Source organism: Papaver somniferum, chromosome 5 (assembly GCF_003573695.1).
Source record: "Papaver somniferum cultivar HN1 chromosome 5, ASM357369v1, whole genome shotgun sequence".
NCBI classification, from domain to species: Eukaryota; Viridiplantae; Streptophyta; class Magnoliopsida; order Ranunculales; family Papaveraceae; genus Papaver; species Papaver somniferum.
The window spans coordinates 140560275-140582008 of NC_039362.1; the positions used below are offsets into that span (position 1 = coordinate 140560275).

General features: G+C 35.2%; 1 long non-coding RNA gene across 3 annotated transcripts; it reads right to left on the reverse strand.

Annotated features, from left to right (window-relative positions):
• Nucleotides 1-9276: 9276 nt before the first annotated feature.
• LOC113277891 lies at nt 9277-10927 on the reverse strand. Of its 3 annotated transcripts, none has more exons than XR_003325197.1 (4): nt 10471-10927; nt 10315-10335; nt 9763-9952; nt 9277-9659 (listed from the first exon to the last, which is right to left on the reverse strand). It is a non-coding gene; the product is annotated as an uncharacterized LOC113277891 (long non-coding RNA). The 3 variants fall into 3 exon arrangements; XR_003325198.1 differs by having other exon boundaries at nt 10242-10335; XR_003325196.1 differs by lacking the exon at nt 10315-10335.
• Between the last annotated feature and the right edge of the window lie 10807 nt (nt 10928-21734).

Here is a 21734-nt window from a genome sequence, read left to right on the forward strand (position 1 = left end):
GATAAAGTCAAAGAAATTCCAGAATCAATTGAAGTTATCCCAATTGTTACTGATCCTGATATTTCTAGTGACGAGGAGAAGAGCATTGACCAAGCTGCTCATTTTGAACAAGAACGTGTCATTCCTCGACACCTCTGGGTTCAAAGGAATCATGATCCCTACAGTATTATTGGAGGAAAAGATTCTACTGCTAAGACAAGAGGACAACTTCAAAATATTTGAAATTTTGGTTGTTATCTTTCACAAGTAGAACTAAGGAATATTGATGAAGCTCTTAGCGATCCCTTTTGGGTGAATGCAATGCATGAAGAGTTAAATCAATTTCAAAGACAAGACGTATGGCAACTTGTACCTTTTCCCTCCAATATCAATGTTGTTGGTACCAAATGGATATTTAAGAAATAAGTATGATGAATTTGCTCATGTAGAACGCCTTGAGTCTATTCGGTTGCTATTAGCTCATGCTTGTTTTCTTAAGGTTAAGCTGTTTCAAATGGACATAAAATCCGCGTTCCTAAACGGAAATTTAAAGAAAGAGGTCTATGTCGCTCAACCTAAGGGTTTTGAAAACCCTGATTTCCCAGACCATGTCCTCAAGCTTAATAAGGCTTTATATGGGTTAAAACAAGCGCCTCGTGCTTGGTTCGAAAAATTAACCACATCTCTTCTTAGGAAAGGGTTTTCGAGAGGCGAAGCTGATCTTGTTTACCAAATGGAGTGGGAAAGATGTTGTTATTGCTCAAGTCTATGTTGATGATATCATCTGTGGCTCAACTTCTGAAAAACTTGCAAAAGATTTTCAAGTCTCTCTTTGCAAGGAATTTGAAATGAGCAATGTTGGTGAATTAAAGTTCTTTTTAGGATTACAAATTCAGCAACATAAGGATGGAATTTACTTATCTCAAGAAAAATATGCTAAGGATCTTGTTTCAGGGTTCGGCTTGGATAAGTCAACTCCAAAACTGACACTTATGCCCACCACTGGTAAACTACACAGAGATGAGAAAAGAGTAAGCATGGATCAAAAAAAAGTATCGATCTATTATTGGTAGCCTTTTATATCTTACAGCTACGAGACCTGATATTTCTTTTAGTGTTGGTTGTTGTGCTAGATTTCAGGATAATCCAAAGGAATCTCATCTTGCAGCTGCAAAAAGGATCATACGATATATGAATCACACGGTTGGGTATGGTCTATCTTATACTTTTGATACCAACACTGACCTTTCTGCGTATTCAGATGCTGATTGGGCAGGATGTGTAGAAGATATAAAAAGTACATCAGGGGGTTTCTACTACGTAGGACTAAATCTTGTGGCTTGGCATAACAAGAAATAAAATTCACAATCCATGTTCACATGTGAAGCAGAATATATTGTTGCTGTCTCATGTTGTACTCAACTTTTATGGATGAAACAAATGTTGGTTGATTATGGAATTGATATTGGAGTAATGAAGATATTCTGTGATAACTCTAGCGCGATTCGAATCACTGAGAATCCCGTTGAGCACTCAAGAAAAAAGCACATTGATATAAGGTACCATTTTATTCGATATCTCTATGAAAAATGTATCATAAATATGGAATTTGTGCCTTCCGAACAACAGTTGGCTGATATTCTCACCAAACCACTAGACGCTGCTACATTTCAACACTTACGACAGTCTATTAGTTCATTAGTTTCCTAAAACTCTTGCCCCTGTGCTTATCTCGATCTCTTGGGCAATTGAGTTTGGAACTCCAGTAAGTGTTTACTTCAATTCTGCATTTGTTTCAATAAGTTGATTCTTTTTGTTAGTTTTTTTTTTGTGTTTTATCCAAAGAAATCCTTCTTTTCTTGTGAAAGTAAGGACGCTCTTGTTGTTCTTTCGGGAATGACATTTTATGGGGGAGAGTTCTTAATTTAACTTGTGTTTGATTGCCAAATCTTTGTGGGGAGTGCGGTTGTGAAATATTATAGGGGTTATCTTGTATCTTTATAAACTCCTTTATGAATGTATTTAGCTTCGGTTATATGATGGCATCTAAAAAGTTGATATGTGCTTACTTTTGGTCATGAAATGTCTCTATGGAAATTTCGTACTTTTGCCAATTTTATTGACAAAAAGGGGGAGAATTAATGTGTAGTTCACACTACAAATACCTATGGTTTTCGGGTCATTATGTGAGGGGGAGTGGTTTCCATGTGAGATGGAGTATTGACTAAGGTGGAGCGATACATATCACCATAGTATTGTTGTCGAAGTTGTGATACAATTGACTTTGATGCTGTGTAATAATAATATGACACTGTGTAACAACGATTGAGAACTCTTGTTTTCTCATTGTTATAGCTACGGATTTTCAACAACGATGATGCTAAACTTACAACCTTTGAAATCATTAGAGTACTTGGAAATGACTAAGATTTCGAGTAATGTTGAAGAACCAAGGATATCATGCATGTGGAAGAGAAGCTATAAAAGTTTATTTATTTATTTTGTATTCCATATGAAATGATAGTTTTGTCACTAAAATTGACAAAGGGGGAGATTTTTAGAGCACTACTTGGTCGAACTCGCTAGCGTTGCTATCTCAAGCTTGTTGTCAAGTTTAGTTGCCAAAACTATAAGTCTTGATTTCTAGTCTACTTATATCTAAGTCTCGGACTAGGAAAGAAAGTGTAGTTGATCTCTAGACTACATGGTGATCATCATGTAAAGACGAAGAACTACTCAAGGAACTGGTGGAACTTCATCGACTAAAAGATATGTGGAGACTTGAACTTATCTATCACTCAAAAGTCTATCTACTCTATCTCTTATCTTGAGACAAAATTCGCATTGCTATATAGACTTTGATTACACACATTTGTTATTTCGAGTCGAGTTTATCTCGCTTATCTATTTCTCGAAATATGTGTTGGTAAGCTTTCGCTTTGGCCAAGTTCATCTTTACTAGTGACGAAATTCATATTAGTTTCAATTACTTGAAAATCGCTTTGATGAAAAATAGCTTGTGAACAACAACTATATAACGTCTTCTAAGAATGTTTCAATGATTGAAATGAGAGTTTAAAATATATAACCTTGAACGGATATAAACATTGTGTGATAACTCATACGTGTGTAAGTCCTTATTTCTTGAACCAAAGTATTCATACTTTGCTGCTTAGGAAAACCGGAACTGAAGTTCGCGTACCAGTGCGCGCATTGTCGAAAGTTCACGTCCGTGAATTTCTGCTGGAGTGTGTGAACTGAAAACAAACTTATTCCGGGTACTTAAGTCCGCTTACCAGTATGCGTATTTAAGTGGGTTATTTTCTAAAATACGATTATTCATGAACTTAAACTTATATAAACTAAGGAATGCATATTTGCAAATCGTGGCTATAAAGTTAATGAATTGATTCGATTGAATCAAATCATTTTTGCTTCATTTGTGTCTTATATACTTCTATGAGATCTAAGCAATTGAACAACTCTCTAACTAGTTCTCTTGAGTTATTTGAACTAGTTATGGTGAAGATGAATATGGTTGATATGAAAGTGCTCATGTGGCTAACCAGTTGGTTAACTACTGTTGAACCAACTAAGTGTACATTTTTAGGTATGGTTACACAAACCTAAATAAATGTGCATTTCATTTGTGTGTAACAAGATAAGTTTGCTCTAACGATTGAAAGATATTATCTTGAATCTAATTAGGTTTTCATCTAACGGTGAATATTGAATGCTTTTTTACCAAGGTGACTTAAATTGCAAACCCTGATTTGAAAGACTATATAAAGGAGAACTCTGGAAAATGGGAAACCTAATACCCACACCTTCTGTGCATGTGATACTAGTTATATTAGCTAGAGTCGATTCTCCTTTAACCTTAGGTTTCTATCGAGACCCTGTAGGTTAACGACTTGAAGACTTCATTCAGATTGTGAAGCCAGACCCAAATATTTTCTCTGTAGTTGCGTGATCTGATCTTGTTGTTTCCATCATCTTCAGTACAATGGTAAGGTTGGATTGAGATTGATTTTTCCAAGGCAAGATATAAAAGAAGTCACAAACATCTTCGTCTCATCGTTTGTAATTCCGCAATATATTCTTTCGCTAGTCGATTAAGATTATTGTGAGGTGATTGATAATTCTAGGATGTTCTTCGGGAATATAAGTCCGGGTTATCAATTGGTTCCCGTTCACCTTGATTTATCAAAAGACGGAAAAAAACTTGTAGGTATTTCTGTGGCAGACAGATTTATCTATTACTGTAGACTTTTCTATGTGATACAGATTTGTTTATTAAAGTCTTCGACTTGGGGTCGTAGCAACTCTTAGTTGTGGGTGAGATCAGCTAAGGGAATCAAGTGCATACTATCCTGCTGGATCAGAGACGTATTGAGTGCAACTGTACCTTGGATCAGTGTGAGATTCATGGGGTTCAACTAAAGTCCAGAAGGAAGTTAGTTTGTAGTAGGCTAGTGTCTCTAGCGGCTTAATATAGTGTGTGTTCAATATGTACTAGGTCCCGTGGTTTTTCTGCATTTGCGGTTTCCCCGTTAACAAAACTTCTAGTGCATGTGTTATTTATTTTCCACATTATATTTTTTTATATAACTGAAATATCACAGGTTGTGCGTTGAATCAATCAATTGGGAAATCCAACATTTGGTTGTTGATTGAAATTGGTTGATCCTTCAACATTGGTCTTTGGTACCGTTCAAGTCATTTCTCTTGTATTCAATTAGACTCGCAGATTTCGATTTGCTTGAGTAAGTATTGAATCGAGAAAGTGAAATATAACTCTTTGATATACTTTTATTAAGGTTGAGTCTGACTGTCTAGTTGATTCTCTTAAAAGTATATTGGAGTTTGTCCATACAGATTGCTAAGCGAAATATTGGGTGTGGTTGTTAGACCCCCGCTTTTTCACTATCTGTTACTTGTTGGGCAGTGGAATATCTGATTATAGGAAGTCCTTTTTGTAATGGAAAGTGCCATTTGAGTTTGCAAAAGGTGGAAGCTCAACAATTGGTTGGAGATTTTAAGTTTGTTAATAGTCCTAGATGTGTTTGAAGTGATGTTCTGGATACTTATAGAACCAGCACTTGTATCCATTGAATTCTGGTCGGGACGTTTCCCTTTCTGTTTCAAACCTCTCGCACCAACAAAATTTTATTGTAATCCGACAATAAGTTTAATGCATTTAACAAGCAGTGAGACAATAAAGAAACAATATGATTGAGGAATTAACAAATATTTACTATATGGAATTAACATTACACAACCTGAGTCATACAAAATATCGATACATTTTACGCCTTTTTATTGCGTCGACTCACTTGATGAAACCATCCAATTCCTTTCAAAGCCTTGGAAAATTTAACAAGATTTGGTTTCCTCATTCCCAAATTTATCTTTCCTGTTGAGAACTTCAAAGCTTGTAAATAGCATATCGGCCCTCCATCCATTTCTTCATATTAATCATCCTCATCTTCAACCTAGTAGTAATCTTTTTGGTGTTGAATCTCAATTTTCTTCATGGTTGCAGTTTTCTCCTTTTTTTTTGTCTTCATTTTTCTAGGTGTAGTTAACATGAATAAAGGCTTCCATGTTAGCAAATGCATGAATGCTGAGAGCACAAAATTGATGACCACTGAGATATGACTGACAACATATCGTGTTTTGTGGAAAGAAAACATAAACCCTCGTGTCAAAAAATACGGGTTAATTCATTTCTCTTGGAACTAAAACCTAATGACTCTCTATCTTTATTCACGAGTATATATATTCAGTTAGCACTCAATCTAACATTTCAAGAAAGTATGAAGGTTTTGGTTTATGAAGCCCAACATTCTAATTTTTGAGTAAACTGAAATAATCGTTTAGGATTTTCACAAGGACTTCAACATGCAATTGATTTGATTCTTTCTTCATGAATGCTAGAAGGTGAGAGTTAAAAATGGTGACCAGGTGCGCTGTTGAGAATTAAACGGAATTTGGCAAAAGAGAGTGAGAGAAAGACTAATGAGTTATTATATGAGCACTTTTCTGGTATCATGTGCTTGGTTCGTGCGTGGTTCAGGTTCAACTAATTCCCAAGTATTATTATCTTGTAAAGCTTTATGTTCTTCTTTCATTGAGACTTGCCACTGAGGATCTTTTCGTTGTAATCTTAAAAGTTTTTGGCTCGGGTGGAATAGATAATAAAGATAAAGAAAAGGAAACATGTATCGATGCTTATCAGAATAATGCATAACATGATCTTGATAAAATCTTGGCTTTGAAATGCCTCTCACGGATATGGTTACAATTGAACGTGAAGGAATATAAGAAGTGGAATCAAGAGGTAGAGTAGTAAGGAGAGATGGGGGAAGCATGATCAAGATTAGATATTAAGGATTCATTTGAATAACAAAAATTTTGTTCAGAAAAGATAATATTTTTACATATATGAAGTTTTCTTAGCATAGGATCATAACATTTGTATCCTTTGTGCAAAGAGTTGTATCCTATAAAAACACATCTGACAGACTTCGGAGAAAGTTTATCTGTCCTAAAATGATTCAAAAAAGGATAACAAACAATACCAAAAACCTTTAGAAACCGTAGTCTGGAAAAATTCATAAAAAACTTCAAATGAACATTTATTTTGAAGAACTGGAGTTGGAGTTCTATTGATAAGATATGATCCAGTTAAGAAGGCATTAAACCAAAAATATTTTGGACAATATGCATGCATTAAAATTTAAGTGTTTCCCATTTAAGTAATGTGTCTATGCTTTCTTTCAGCTAGACCATTCTATTCAGGAGTTTTAGGACAAGAATTCATAATAGCAATACCATTGCTTGTAAGATAATTCCCTAACGGACCTTTAACAAACTCACTTGCACCATCAGTTTGAAAAGACTGTATTTTTGTTGAAAACAAGTTTTCAGTCAAATGCTTAAAATGAATGAAACATTTTAATACATCTGACTTTAGTATTTAACACTCTTTTGTTTTGGTTTTCTCCAATGTCTCAAAAGGTCTCATCAATGTAAATAAATTTTTATATGTGTTTTTTTGTTTTCTTTTTTATTTCCTCTCTTTTCGAAAAAAAAATGAAATCAATACCATTAAGAATTTAAGATGACATGACACGAAAGAAAAGCAGATTTTTTAAATTATAGAAACCAAGCGTTATAGTTACATATTAACGTGAATATAACATCCATGCATGTTAGCAATACATGAATGTTGAGAGGAAATTGATGGCCAACTAAATTGTTAATCGAAAATTGACTGAAAACATATCATGTTTATCGAGCCCAACATTTTGATTTTGATTGAACTGAAATACATCTTAATCTTTTAGGTTTTTTCACAAGGTGTTCAACATGGAACTGATTTAATCCCTTCCTCTTATGCAGGAGAAGAGAATTAGTTGTGCATTGGGTAATTTCCTATTTTATGCACTGTAGCCAATGTTTTGTTGTTTGTTACTTGGTGGGCAGTGGATATGGTGCTATAGGAAATTCTTTTTGTCAGTAAAGCAAAGTGCTAGTTCATTTTGGTTAGAGATTTTAGGTTAGTTAATAGGCCTAAAAGTGTTTGAAGTGATGTACTAGAGATATAAAACCAGCACTTGTAGTGTGACTGAAGTCTGGTCGGGAGTTTCCCTCTCTATTGCGAATCTCTTGCACTGGTAGTCAATGTAAAAAGAGCAGAGACTCGTTAACTTCTCTATAATATTATTCATGTAACTTCTCGCTAACTTCTGTATAATCTTACTTTCACATCCCATTGACTAGTAAATTACATGTTGTTTGTCTGGGATAATATTATTATTTTATTGGTAAGTCATCATAAAGTTGTTGTCATCAATCTAATGTTTGAAGGTCTTTGGTTTCCCGTTGATGCTTCATAGTCTATAGCCGATAACTGAAAAAGCTTATTATTTACTTTGTCGTCTTATTTATGCATCTTACTAGACTCTCCTCATATCTTGATGTTGTATGTGTTGCTTAATTAGTCAAAGTATGAATTCGCAAGCGCAACAATGTGCCCCCAGTGTCAACGCATAATTTTCCATTGAGAGTGAAAAACCTTATCATAATTTAACACTCTTTTGTTTTGTTTTTTCAAATATCTCAAAAGCTTTCATCAAGTGAGAAGCATGTAAATACATTTTTTCTTCAATTAAAAAAATGTAAATACATTTTTATATGTTTTTTTATTTTCTTCTTTGTTTCTTTTCGTATTAGTTTTATAATGCAATCAAGTGACGACCTAGTGTAGTTAACATGAAGAAAACTTCCATGTAAGCAACAATGCAAAAATTGGATGACTAACTAAATTGTTCACCATTGAGATATGACCGACAACATACCATGTTATGCGGCAAATAATCAAAATTCATAGTATCAAAAATCATGTGTCTACTCTTGCTTTTGTAATTTTTTTCGTTTTGTCAGGTGATCGACTCCCATATCGGTTACCATTTTTTGTTTAGGTTGTATTTATTGGGTTAAGGTACCCCTTTAAGTACCTTATTTTTAATGAATTCTCCTTTTGACCGATCAAAAAAAATAAGTCGATTCATTTTACACTTGGTGATTTTCTTTCTCTTTGCTTTATATATTCATTTAACACTTGGTGATTTTCTTTCTCTCTTTGCTTTATATATTCAGTTAGCACTGATTCTAAAGTTTGAAAAAAGTATAAAGGCTTTGGTTTATGAAACCCAACATTCTGATTTTTGAGTAAACTGAAATAATCCTCGAGGCTTTTTACAGGAACTTCAACATGAAATTGATTTAATCCTTTCTTCGTGAATGCTAAAATGTGAGAGTTAAATATTGGTGATCAAGTCCATCGTTGAGAATTGAACGGAATTCGGCATTTTGGTCAATGGAAGAGAGTGATGGAGAGACTGATGAATCATTATATGAGCACTTTTAAGGTAACAGGTACTTCGTTCAGCCCTCCCGTTTTTTTTTTAGTTTTGTGATCATTTAAACGTGCATGCCACTGGGCAAGTCCTGCACTCGCATAAATTGGACAAGAACATTTTAAAGCCTCAGACATTTTATCAAGTGAAATAAAGAGTAAAGATCGACCACTAAAAGTAACTTATTTTTTTCCCTTCATTTTTTAATTGTTCTTCTGCTTGAGATTTCCTTCAGCTCTTCAGCCAAGCATAAATGGTCATATCGCAGCTTGCAGCATCATTTATATAAACAAGTAGAGTGCACATGCGTTGCACGTCGAACGCTAAGTTTCAAATACGCATTTGTCCCGGTAAGGCGATGTGCTTAGCATGATATCAACACAATTGCAATAGATTACATGGCAAGTACAAATTAAATTTTACAATTTAGATTAGCAGAATTCTAATCAAGAATTGGTAGAGACATCATATTACAACCCACCAACAAAAACAATAAACATCTTAACTTGGGTACTAAACAAATAAGAAACAGGACATGATTTGCTAAGGTTCGAAAAAAAAAAGGCTAAAACTTTTTGGTTGTTTTCTAGAAATATTTTTCTCTTATAAACAATCTGGCACCGAAAAAGCAATAAGGAAACACTTACTGAAGATCTACTACCTGCACAAAATGGTGCTCTTTGGTCTGGAAAGTACGGAGGCACATGCCTGCAATAGAAGTATTACCAGATGGATGGTAATCAGTAACACCACCTATGACATGGAAAAATAAGACAAATAATAAGCATTTCCAATCTGTTATTCTAATGAAAAAGAGACTATGTAAATCAACATAAAAATGGAGAAATATGTATACCAAGATCATTCATAAGGTCTGCAACTAAGAGCTTCTTCTTCTTGTTGTTGTTGCCGCTACTATAAAACCTGGTCACCTTTCCAAGCGCCACAAACATGGCGGAACTGCATAGCCAGGTAACAAACATGCAAAGAGTTCAAATGGCTTATACAGCGTTGCACTTCCATGATATGCTCGCAATCTTTCATCCCTGTCACAAATTGAGCGAGTAAATTGAGTTAGAGACATGGATCCACCCTCTAAACAAAGTCATACACAACATGTTATTCCAAACAATAACGGCTACTGAAAAAAGACACCATAAACATATTAAATGAAACAAAATTGAGAATACAGTAAGCTCTTCGCAAATTTTCCTTCCGGCTCAATAACAAATACATCCTAATCTACCATGCAACTTCTACCCTTTACAACAATAAAAGATTAACGTTTGCTTATTCAGAAATCCATACACCAATACTAACAAAAATTAACTCAACCTAAACCGAATTCCACAATTTCCGTAGCAAAATTTACACAAACGACTTTGGTAATTAATATGTATATATCCACCTCTATTGGTTTGAATTCACCCTGTAAGACAGAACCAAACCAAATCAATCAAAATGACTTTGAACTCAACATGTACAACAAAAGCAAACCAAATCACCATATATCCTGTTCACTACTAAATGGTACAGTAAGAAGTTGGATGAAGCTTTCATGTACCTTTGGAGTATGCTAAATATTGGCAACAAATGACCCAAAAACCTAGATTTGGTTTAGGATTAACAGTTCTCCAGTTGTGTTGAATTATTGAAATTCGAAAAAGAAAGGGTTACACTTAGTAGGCATGCCATCCATAAGAGAAGTAATGAAATCTGAAACTGCAGCATCATCAGGATGTCTTCTATCTGTAAGTAGAAATTGGGGATTTGGGGTTCGCAACTCCTCACCTCTTTCTCTCCATTTCAATTCCTTCTTGTTTCTACTTTACTGTAATCTTCAATTGTTGGATTTTTGGTCGAATAAATTCCCAAACCCAACCCTAGATTTCAGTTCATTCGATCTTGGAGAGAAGAAAGAAGAATTCTGAGTTTGGATTTTCAGTCGACTAAATTCCCAAATCGAACCCTAGGTTTCAGTTCGTTTGATGTTGCATAGAAGAAGAATTTCGAGAGAGAGAGTAAATTCGGTGGTTAAAGAATTTTGAGAGATGTTATGCTGTGTTATAATGGGAGATCTGACGGCTGAATTTCAGCTACTATTTAACGGCTCAGATTGAATGTGCGGACGTTGATTAGCTGTGGTGAACGAAAATTGGTTAATGATTTTCAGTTTCCTTCTTGGCATTAAAAGGGGGGAGATTAAAAATGTCTCGCGTTTTTAGGGGCCACTCAAAAGGATTTAGGGGCCAACAATAAAACAAAAAAGGTCACCCAAAGGGAAAATATAGCCAGTCCTTATCTCGCGTAATTCATAATAGCGAAATTATCCTTATATATTCGGAATATATAAGAACATTATTACCCTCCGAATACAATCGGAAGCCAAAATCGTTCCCATACTTCCGATTGTAGTCGGTGCAGTATTAGAATGATTTGTGTTTCATTTTTTCCATTTCTTTTTAATTTTTGAGTTGTTAGAGTTATGGAGAAGAAGGTGAAGGAAAAAAAGAGAAAACCCATTTTATCACTACAAAAATGGATGGATACGAAGAAGAAGGTGAGAATCATGACGAAGAAAAAAATGTTGAGGGTTCACGACCGTTTAGAGAAGACGATTTGGGGTATATGTTGAATGATCCAAACTTTTGTGGAGAGGAAAACATAGACGACCCTTTCATGGAAGAAAATGGAGAATCGCATGATATTGAAGCTAACGATGCATGTAAAACACAGGTATTGTGTTAAGAAACTCAAATACTCGATTTGCATGCGTTTGTGTGCTTTTGTAAACAAGAAAAACCGATTATTGCATGCATTGAATGCCATGAACTACCCAGATTCGGTAGATAATTTCTAGATTAAACTTACGAATATAACACACTGAGTACCAAATATGTATATTCGGTAGTTACAAGATACTAGTTTACTGCCGAATATGAAAAAAACCCCAAACTGGTTTTCCAAAAATATCTACATTCGGTAGTTATGTAGAGTTATTTACCTCCGAATGGCCCCAAAAACGAATTCCTCAGAAAATTTCAAAACTCAGTATTCTTATCCTTTACAATCGGTAATAGTTTAACATTATTTGACTGCCAAATATAACAGTGGTCTCAAAATAAAATTTCCGAAAACTTGAAAATCGGATGTTTATCGATTAAAGTTATCTCCCGGTTATTTATATTCGGCTGTTTTACTATATATTTTAGCTTCCGATTATATCATTTTTTGCACTCATTAAACTGTGTACATTCATTTGCATAAATCGGGTGTTTTGGGTAACCGATAGGATTCCGAATATAAAGTATTCGGAAGTTTGACTTATTTAATTACCTCTGAATATATCATTTTTTTCGCTCAGTAAACTGTGTACATTCATTTGCATAGATCGGGTGTTTTGGGTAACCGATAGGATTCCGAATATAGAATATTCGGAAGTTTGACTTATTTAATAACCTCCGATTATTGTATAATAATTTGTTGCTTTCATATGCAGGCCGTTGAAGAGTTTGTTGATGACTTCTATTTGAGGCCCGACACTTCCCTATACTATGCAAACGATTTGGTATACTCATTACTACTTTTTTCTTTTTTTCAAAATTTATATGTTAAATGGTTATGCTTATTAGGTTTGTTTTGTTTTATGCACGTTTAGACATTTGGAAGTAAGAAGGAGGCAAAGGAATGGCTTATGAACAAGGCAAAAGATAACATGTGCGTGGTAGTTCAAAATAATCATGTTAGTGACACTCGATTTGAAATGATTTGTGAGCGAGGTGGGACGCGAAAGAGTCACGAGGGAAAGAATAGTAAGTACATACGGAAGACGAATAGGAAATACCGAAGCAATACCAAGAAGATAGGATGCCCATTTAAGATTGTCTTCTATAAGCCCGATGGTATTAAAGGTAAAGAGTATAAAATGTATAAAGTTGATAACGGTTGTCACAACCATGATGATCCGTTGGATTTAATTGGACATGTAATGGTTGCCAAGTTAAAACCACATCAAATGCAGACGGTGAGGTCTATGCGGATCCAAAAAGCGAGTGCGATCTTAAGTAAAATAAAGGCGGACGATCCCGACAACTTGTCTTCTTTGTCTACAATTAAGTCGGCCCTAGCTACGATCAAAAGGACTGATTGGGATGGTAGAACGGTCATGCAACAATCGGAGTGGTTAGCGGAGTTACACGGCTACACCTTGAGAAGGGAAGAAAAGGATGGTATAGTGGTTCGTATTTTCTTGGCACATCCCGAAATGATCCAATTGGCTCAATGCTTTCATCAAATTTTGTTGATAGATGCTACTTATAAGACAAACAAGTATAACATGCCGTTGTTGAACATTGCTTGCCATACTTCGGACAAAAACACGTTTACGATTGCATGGGGTTTAATGGATCATGAGAACAATGTGAGTTTCATTTGGATGTTGGAGACGTTGAGGTCCATTTATAACGGTGATAATTTTCCAAGGGTTATTGTAACGGATAACGATCAAGCCTTAATGCATGCAATAGCGGTAGTGTTTCCGGAAGCCCAAAACTTGCAATGTACGTGGCACATTCAATGCAATCTCAAAACCAATTGCCATCATCATTTCCAAGCTAAAAGACCAAGGAAGGGTACCAAGAGGTCAAAGGAAGAGGATGAGCGCATTAGTAAATTAACCTTGGAAGAACGTAAGGAAGAGGATAGGCTATTTGAAGAAAAGTGGAAGGAGGATGGAATAATTTGGAAAATGTTCATGAAAGCATGGGACAAAATCGTTTGGTCGATGACCGAGGAAATTTACGAATAACTTGAAGAAATTTGAGGATGAATACAGCACGGACTACCCAAAACCGGTTGAGTATTGTAAAACACAATGGTTAACGATTAAGGAGAGGTTTGTGTTTGCATGGACATATGAATATCGTAACTTCAAGAACGAGGCGACAAGCATTGCGGAGGGGTCTCATGGTCGACTAAAGAAAATACTAATTGGTAGTCAAAATGGAGTTGTGTCGATCCAAGAAGCAATCCATGAATTCACCAATCGTGATCTCGTAAAGATTAGGAAATGTATGCAATTTAGTGTACACCAATTCCCGATGGAACATATTAAGGAAAAATTGCTTCTAAGGGGAGTTGTTCATAAAGTTTCAAGATGGGCAATAAATCGCATGATGAAACAATTGAAGTTATATAAAACTTATGATGACGAGAATACGGTTTGTGTTTGCAAGGATATGATAGGTATTGGACTCCCATGTCGTCATAAGTTGGGTAGGTATGTTGAAGTGATTGACATCGATGATATTCACCCATTTTGGAAGCAATTAAATTTCACTCCGAACACCCCGGTAGTTGATGGTCCGTCTTTCTTCGAGTCGGAATTGTATGCACGAATAGCCGAGCGTTACGCTACATCAAACGGCACCAAAAAAAATATTGATGCATAATTTGGAGGAAGCCCTTCACCCTTGTTTAAGGGAGGTTGATGAACCTATTAAGCAAAAGAACACCGGTAGGCCGAACACCGAAGTGTCGAGGACCATCCAAAGAAAAGAGTTGAAGGAGTATTTGTCTAATAAAAGAATATTGTCTAGGCACGAGTGTTCGGAAGCCGAATTTGAAGATGAGCCGGAACCTAAGAAAAGAGGTCGTCCAAGAAATGATCAAAGTGGACCAACCACCCGACAAGTAAGGCCAAAGATCTCTACAGAGCCTTCTCAAGTAAGTCAACCCAATGTTGTCGAAGAAGTTGTTGAGCAAATGAACGCCTCGCAACAAACCCAACCAATGGAAATTCTTACTATAAAAGAGGACAAAGGTACTCTTCGTTGCCCTAGAGATCTTAATGGAAGACCAAATCGATCCACATATACAATATACAAAGAGTATTTGGAACAACTCCCTCCACTTATCATTCCATTTGTTTTGTCGACCGACGAGGTTGATGGGGATGGAAATTGTGGGTTTCACGTTGCTACGGAACAAATGGGTTACTTTAGAGAGGCGGATATCGAAGATGTCACCCAATGCCAATATTTAAGAAATAAGATGGCGGTACAACTAGTGAAGGACAAGGGTTTTTATATGGAGATGATGAGGCGAGGAGATAGATACGACAAAGAACAAGAGTTCAAAGACTTAGTTGCGCGTGTGAAGTGTCGAAAGGGATTGAAGACAATCGGATCCAAGTATTGGATGACAATGCCTAAATTTGGATATCTCCTAGCGGACGTTTTGAATTGCGTGGTACATTTCTTCGTTCCTCCTATGTATGGACTTAGCATGACGTTTGCACCCACAAGAACGGCTTGCGACGAGTCGGTTAAAGATAGAAGAATCGTAATGGCATTTGTGAATGAAATGCATTTTATCGGTTTAAGAGTAAAGAAAGATTGTCCGTTACCTCCGTTGAGTAAGTGGCACGATTACTTCCCGATGAACCATTGCAAGGATTGGGTGAAACAATATGAGTCCAACATGGTTGATTGGGATCGTGTTATGGACAACAACTTTCCCGCTGAGTTACTCGAATTGATCCCCTCGGATGATGACGATGTTTGATCGTTTTTTTTCGAGGCACTATAATTTTTTTTGAAACTATGTAATCGGAACAACAGTATTATAACACTTCAATACGATTAATCATATTCGGGAATTCCATATTTTATCAAACCGCCGATTAATATTAAAAATTTGAATTTACAGCACTCAAACATCACATGTTATTCTTTTTTCCCAGTCCGAGATGCAACAATCAACGCGGCTTCGAAATGTAGAAACGACTCTCCTCTCCACTTGGAATAAGCATCTTGTGCCGCAAACCTGTCGTCTCTGTGCCTAGCAAGAATACGGTTGTACTCGGTGCACAATTTTATAACATGGTGCACCCTTGAAGAAACATGGGATGGTTCATAATTGTGGCGTGGCTTCTTGTACTTACCAACAAAAGGACCCAATGAAACGTTAATCCAAAATATACGATCGTCCTGCTGTTCTTTGGGTAGATCTTTCACAATGTAATAATTTTTTATCCATTCGGTCTCTTCCTCAACTTGTTTTAATCTTTCTCTATGATGGAATTGTTCTTGACCTCGCTTCTTAGCCTTGATTTCCTCTTCCTCCTCCTCCGTTGCCACTAACGATGGTTTAATTTTTTTGGGTTGTTTGTTCCTTTTTTGTATTTCTTCTTCCCTTGCTGCAATTGATGTAGTTGTTCGCTTGCATCTTCGAAGTATGTTGTCGATTGATGATGGACTTGCCATTGAAAAGGTTTTTCATTCAGATTTGTTACTCAATAATAACTGAGAGGGGTTACCCTCCTTATATAGATTAGAGTTCCAACGGATCTAATTTTTGAAAATATGGCCGTTGAGGTTTCTGAAAATATGGCCGTTGAGGTTTCGTATCATTGGTGCACTACAATCGGTTGTTAACGATACACGTATTACCTCCGAATAAGACATTCGGTGGAAACTTAAATTCTTATCTACCGATTAAGTTGGTATTTCTAAACACGACGATATTATTCGGAGGATAATTGTTTTGTAAAGTTCCGAATGTACGATGGCCCAAAAATCAGAATTTGGGAAAAACTTATACTTTTCAAATTTTGAAATTGAAATAATCGGAAGTATAATTAGTTACCCAAACTTCCGAATATGGGCTGTCTAACATTCTATATTGGCCCTTGGAACCACCTAGAGCCAAGGCGTGGTTTGTTTTGAACTTGCTATATTCGGAGGATAATTTTTTGTAAAGTCCGAATGTGATGCCCAAAAATCAGAATTTGGGAAAAACTTATACTTTTCAAATTTTGAAATTGAAATAATCGGAAGTATAATTAGTTACCCAAACTTCCGAATATGGGCTGTCTAACATTCTATATTGGCCCTTGGAACCACCTAGAGCCAAGGCGTGGTTTGTTTTGAACTTGCTATATTCGGAGGATAATTGTTTTGTAAAGTCCCGAATGTACGATGGCCCAAAAATCAGAATTTGGGAAAAACTTATACTTTTCAAATTTTGAAATTGAAATAATCAGAAGTATAATTAGTTACCCAAACTTCCGAATATGGGCTGTCTAACATTCTATATTGGCCCTTGGAACCACCTAGAGCCAAAGCGTGGTTTGTTTTGAACTTGCTATATTCGGAGGATAATTGTTTTGTAAAGTTCTGAATGTACGATGGCCCAAAAATCAGAATTTGGGAAAAACTTATACTTTTCAAATTTTGAAATTGAAATAATCGGAAGTATAATTAGTTACCCAAACTTCCGAATATGGGTTGTCTAACATTTTATATTGGCCCTTGGAACCACCTAGAGCCAAGGCGTGGTTTGTTTTGAACTTGCTATATTCGGAGGATAATTGTTTTGTAAAGTCCCGAATGTACGATGGCCCAAAAATCAGAATTTGGGAAAAACTTATACTTTTCAAATTTTGAAATTGAAATAATCGGAAGTATATATTATATTGTCTTCCGAATAAATACTGGCCCCAAAATGGGATTTTTCCTATATCAGAAATTTTGAGATTTTTCAATATATATATATATATATATATATATATATATATATATTCGGTAGTGAGTGTACTTCCGAATACTGTGTGTCTACTTAAATATATTCGGGAGACAAAAAATTCATTAAACTACCGATTATTACCAGTTTGTATCCAGGAAGATATGGCCAACAATATTCGGCCGATAAACATCAAATATTTCTCCCGAATACTGTCGATGTTCTTGAGAAATAAAGAACACGACTACATTCAGAAGTAAATGAGCATGAATATCGCCCGAATCTGGATAAATAACCGAAAACCTTAGATTATTTTTTCTCGATTCGCCGAATTAAAGCGAAATAAACCCCAAAAATGATAGATTCTTACCTAATTGGGGCCATTTGACTTTGGAGCGGATTTTTTTTTTCTTCCACAATCGAAAGATAATAGGAAACTGGAAGAAGAAGAGTTGAAATGAGTAGAATTGTTTTTGATTTGGTTTTCATACAGTTTTACCATAAGGGAATTTATGTAACTTCAATATCATATAGGGTACCCCTTAACTAGAGTCTTTGGCTGGGTATAAATTGATGGCCCCTAAATCCTTTGGGGTGGCCCCTAAAAACGCTAGGTAAAAATGAAAGCATTCATAAGAATTGTTTAACAAATTTAGCTAAGTAAAAATGATTTTATACAAGTAACGACACAATGAAAATGCATAATTTTGTGTACCAGGATAGCACATGGAATGACTATATGACCTGGGTTATACCATGCAAACATTCTAGAAAGATCAGGTCTATATAACCTGGATTATACAGGTAATAATTATACTTGGGATAATCATAGAGAAGGAAACCAAAATATTAAAGAAAGCTAGATTAGGCAGAGATCAATGCTGAATGGTGTAACCAGTTTCCTAATGCTTCCCTTACTCATTTAGCAGCAGTAAGTTCAGATCATAGCCCTATCCTTCTTACTTTGGACTCTAATTTCTCAAAAGCTGAATGGGTTTTTAAATTTTATGATACTTGGTTAAAAGACTTATCTTGTCTCCATGTAATTCAAGGTTTTTGGAGTGAACATCCTGATTTAGAGGCTTAAACTAGTCTTATTCATAATCTAAACAACTAGGAATAAATCTCACTGACTAGAAAAAAAAAACATTTTTGGCCTACCTTTTAAAAAAAATAAATAAACTCCTCAAAGACATCAAAAGACTTCAATCCCAGATAGTCACTCTTCATCAACAAAAGAAAATTAGAGATAAGTTAAAAGAACTAGAAATCATGTATGACACTCAAGAGGCCATAGCTAAACATCTATCAAGGGATAACATAATCAATTTAGGGGAAAGAAATACAAAATACTTCCACACAATTACCTTGAGAAGGAGGAAATGGAATACCATACAAATTATCATTAATGATCAAAATCAAAATTTTAAGGATAGAAAGGAAATTCATAATACTTTAACGGCTCATTTTCAATCTATCTTTTGTGAACCTTCAACTGAAGTTGATCTTTCAGATCCTATTTTCTCTGATATTAATGTTGTTGTCTCCATCTCTGACAATGATAGAATTCTAGCAATTCCCTCTAATGAGGAGATCTTATTGGTCCTTAGAAACATGAAACCTAATAAATCACGAGGTCATGATGGTTTTCCAGTTAGCTTCTTCATCCATAACTGGCATCTAGTAGGTACCCAAGTTACTGAAACCATTCAAAACTTCTTTAGAGAAAAATCTATGAACCCTGACTTAAATATAACCCATCTCTTTTTGATCCCCAAAATTAAAAATTCCAAAATACCTAGTCAATTCAGACCTATAGGACTATGTAACACTATTTACAAAGTCATAACCAAATTATTGGCAAATAAAATCAAACCCACTCTAGAAAAAATCATATCACCCTTTCAATCTAACTTTCTTTCCTCTAGGAAAATCTCAGACAATATTATTGTTTCTCATGAGATTATTCACTCTTTTAAAAAGAAAAAAGTTAAAACAGGAGGCCTAGGTATCAAAATCGATATGTCTAAAGCCTTTGATAGGGTTAATTGAAATTTCCTTTTAAAAGCTTTAAAAAAAAATTGGTTTCAATGAAGAGGTGTGTAAATTAATAGAACAGTGCATCTAACTTCTTCTATTGTTATTCTCTTAAATGGCAGCCCTGAAGAATTTTTGGATTAAGACAAGGTGACCCATTATCCCCTTATCTTTTTATTATTTGCATGTAAATGTTTTCTAGAATTCTGCTTAAGCAGGAACAAAATAAAGTTCTGCATGGAGTTAAAATAACTCCTAAAAGTGAGCCTATATATCATCTATTTTTCGCAGATGATTGTCTTCTCTTTATCAAAGCTGATCTGGTGGAATGTAGAAATCTTTTTGACACAATAACAACATTTAGTAAAGTCTCAGGTCAAGTTATTAACTTCGAAAAATCAGGAGTCTTCTTTAGTAGAAAAGTTGAACCAAAACATCAAAGGATGATATCCAAGCTCTTAAAAATTAAACATATCAATCTTAAAGACCCATACTTAGAAGCTCTTCTGTTTATGGAGAAATCTAAAATAAAAACCTTCACACCTATTCTAGAAAGAATGGAATCTAAATCCATAGGATGGAAAAATATTGTTCTTGGGCAACCTAGTAGATCTTTCCTTAACAGAGCAGCGCTTTCTAGTATTCCAACTTACTTAATGGGATGCTTTGTTCTACCAAAAAAGATAACTAATAAAATAAATGCCTTACAAAGAGACTTTTGGTGGGGAAAAGAGGCTGGAGGAAAAGGTTTCTATCCCAAAGCTTGGCCAAATCTATGCAAGTCTATCCTTAAAGGTGGGCTTGGCTTTAGAGATGCAAGAAAATTTAATCTGGCAATGATAGCAAAAGTAGCGTGGAGGTTACTAAAAGAACCTAATGCTTTGTGGATCAAAACTCTAGGACCAAAATACTTTAGGAATAAATCTCCCTTTAGGAATAAAGTGAACTCTAGAAGTTCTTGGACTCGAAAATGCACTAAATAAGGTCTAGAATTAGTTTATAAGTACAGTATTTGGTAAGTGGGTAATGGCCAAGATATCAATATTTGGGAAGATAATTGGATCCCTGGTTTAAAACATACTTTATCATATCTTAAAAATGCTAGTAATAGTCATCTTGTCAAAGTTTCTGACCTGATTTCCTCTGATAATGCCTCTTGGAATGCTACTCTTATCTGTTCAGTTTTCCCTAGTAACATCGCTAAAGAAATTATGCAGCTACATCTCTTTAGAAACTCTTATCATATCCTTAGTAAAGACCAATTAAGATGGAATTTAACTAAATCAGGGGACTTCACTGCTAAGTCAATGTACTAAAAATTAAATGAAAATGGTATAGATATGATACTAGTCTATCTCTTCCTTAACCTTTTTTGGAAATCTCTCTGGAGCCTTAATGTCTCTGAGAGAATCAAACTCTTTCTTTGGAAATGCCTTCAGGATGCCTTGCCTACTAATTCTAAATTATATGGTAAAGTTAAAGATATTTCTCCTATGTGTACTATGTGTAATAATGATATTGAAACCAAAAAACATCTTCTCTTTCGTTGTCCTTATGCATCTTCTATCTGGAATTCTGCTCCTAATACTGTTTCTTTGAATATAAATCCATCTGCTTCAATTTTAGATCTTTGTAAAATCTGATTGACAAATCCTAGGACAGATATTCCCTTGGAAACTTTACTCACAAAAATGTGGTTCATCTGGAAGGAGAGATGTGATAGAATATTTGAACCTAAAAGTAAAGACAGTTCTACCTTAAACTTAGAAATACTTAAATATGTTGAGTTCTGGTCCACCAAAAAAAGAAAGCCCTTAAAACACATACAGAAAAAGAAAACCAGCTTTAAATGGAAAACACCTAGTACAGGAAGCCTGAAATTTAATGTTGATGCTACTTGGAATTCTGAATCTTTAATTTCTACTTATGCTTTTATTCTGAGAAATGAAACAGGAGACAGTGAAGGAGGGAAAGCAGGACTTGCAGCAGGTCTCAACCCACAAGAAGCAGAAGCTATAGAAGTATGGAAAACCGCAGTTTGGGATAACTAGAAGCAGATACAGAACTTCAGTATTGAGGGAGATTGTGAAAGCCTTTTTAACTATATTAATGGTCAGAATGCAGACGTTTCTTGGAGAGCCAAAACGTATATGATATAAGCTCATAGATTAGCTAATCTTTGTAATAACTTTTTGGGTTTTGTCTTTGTGCCTAGATCAGGAAATCAAGTGGCTGACAGTATAGCCAAATTTGCTAGAAATTTAACAA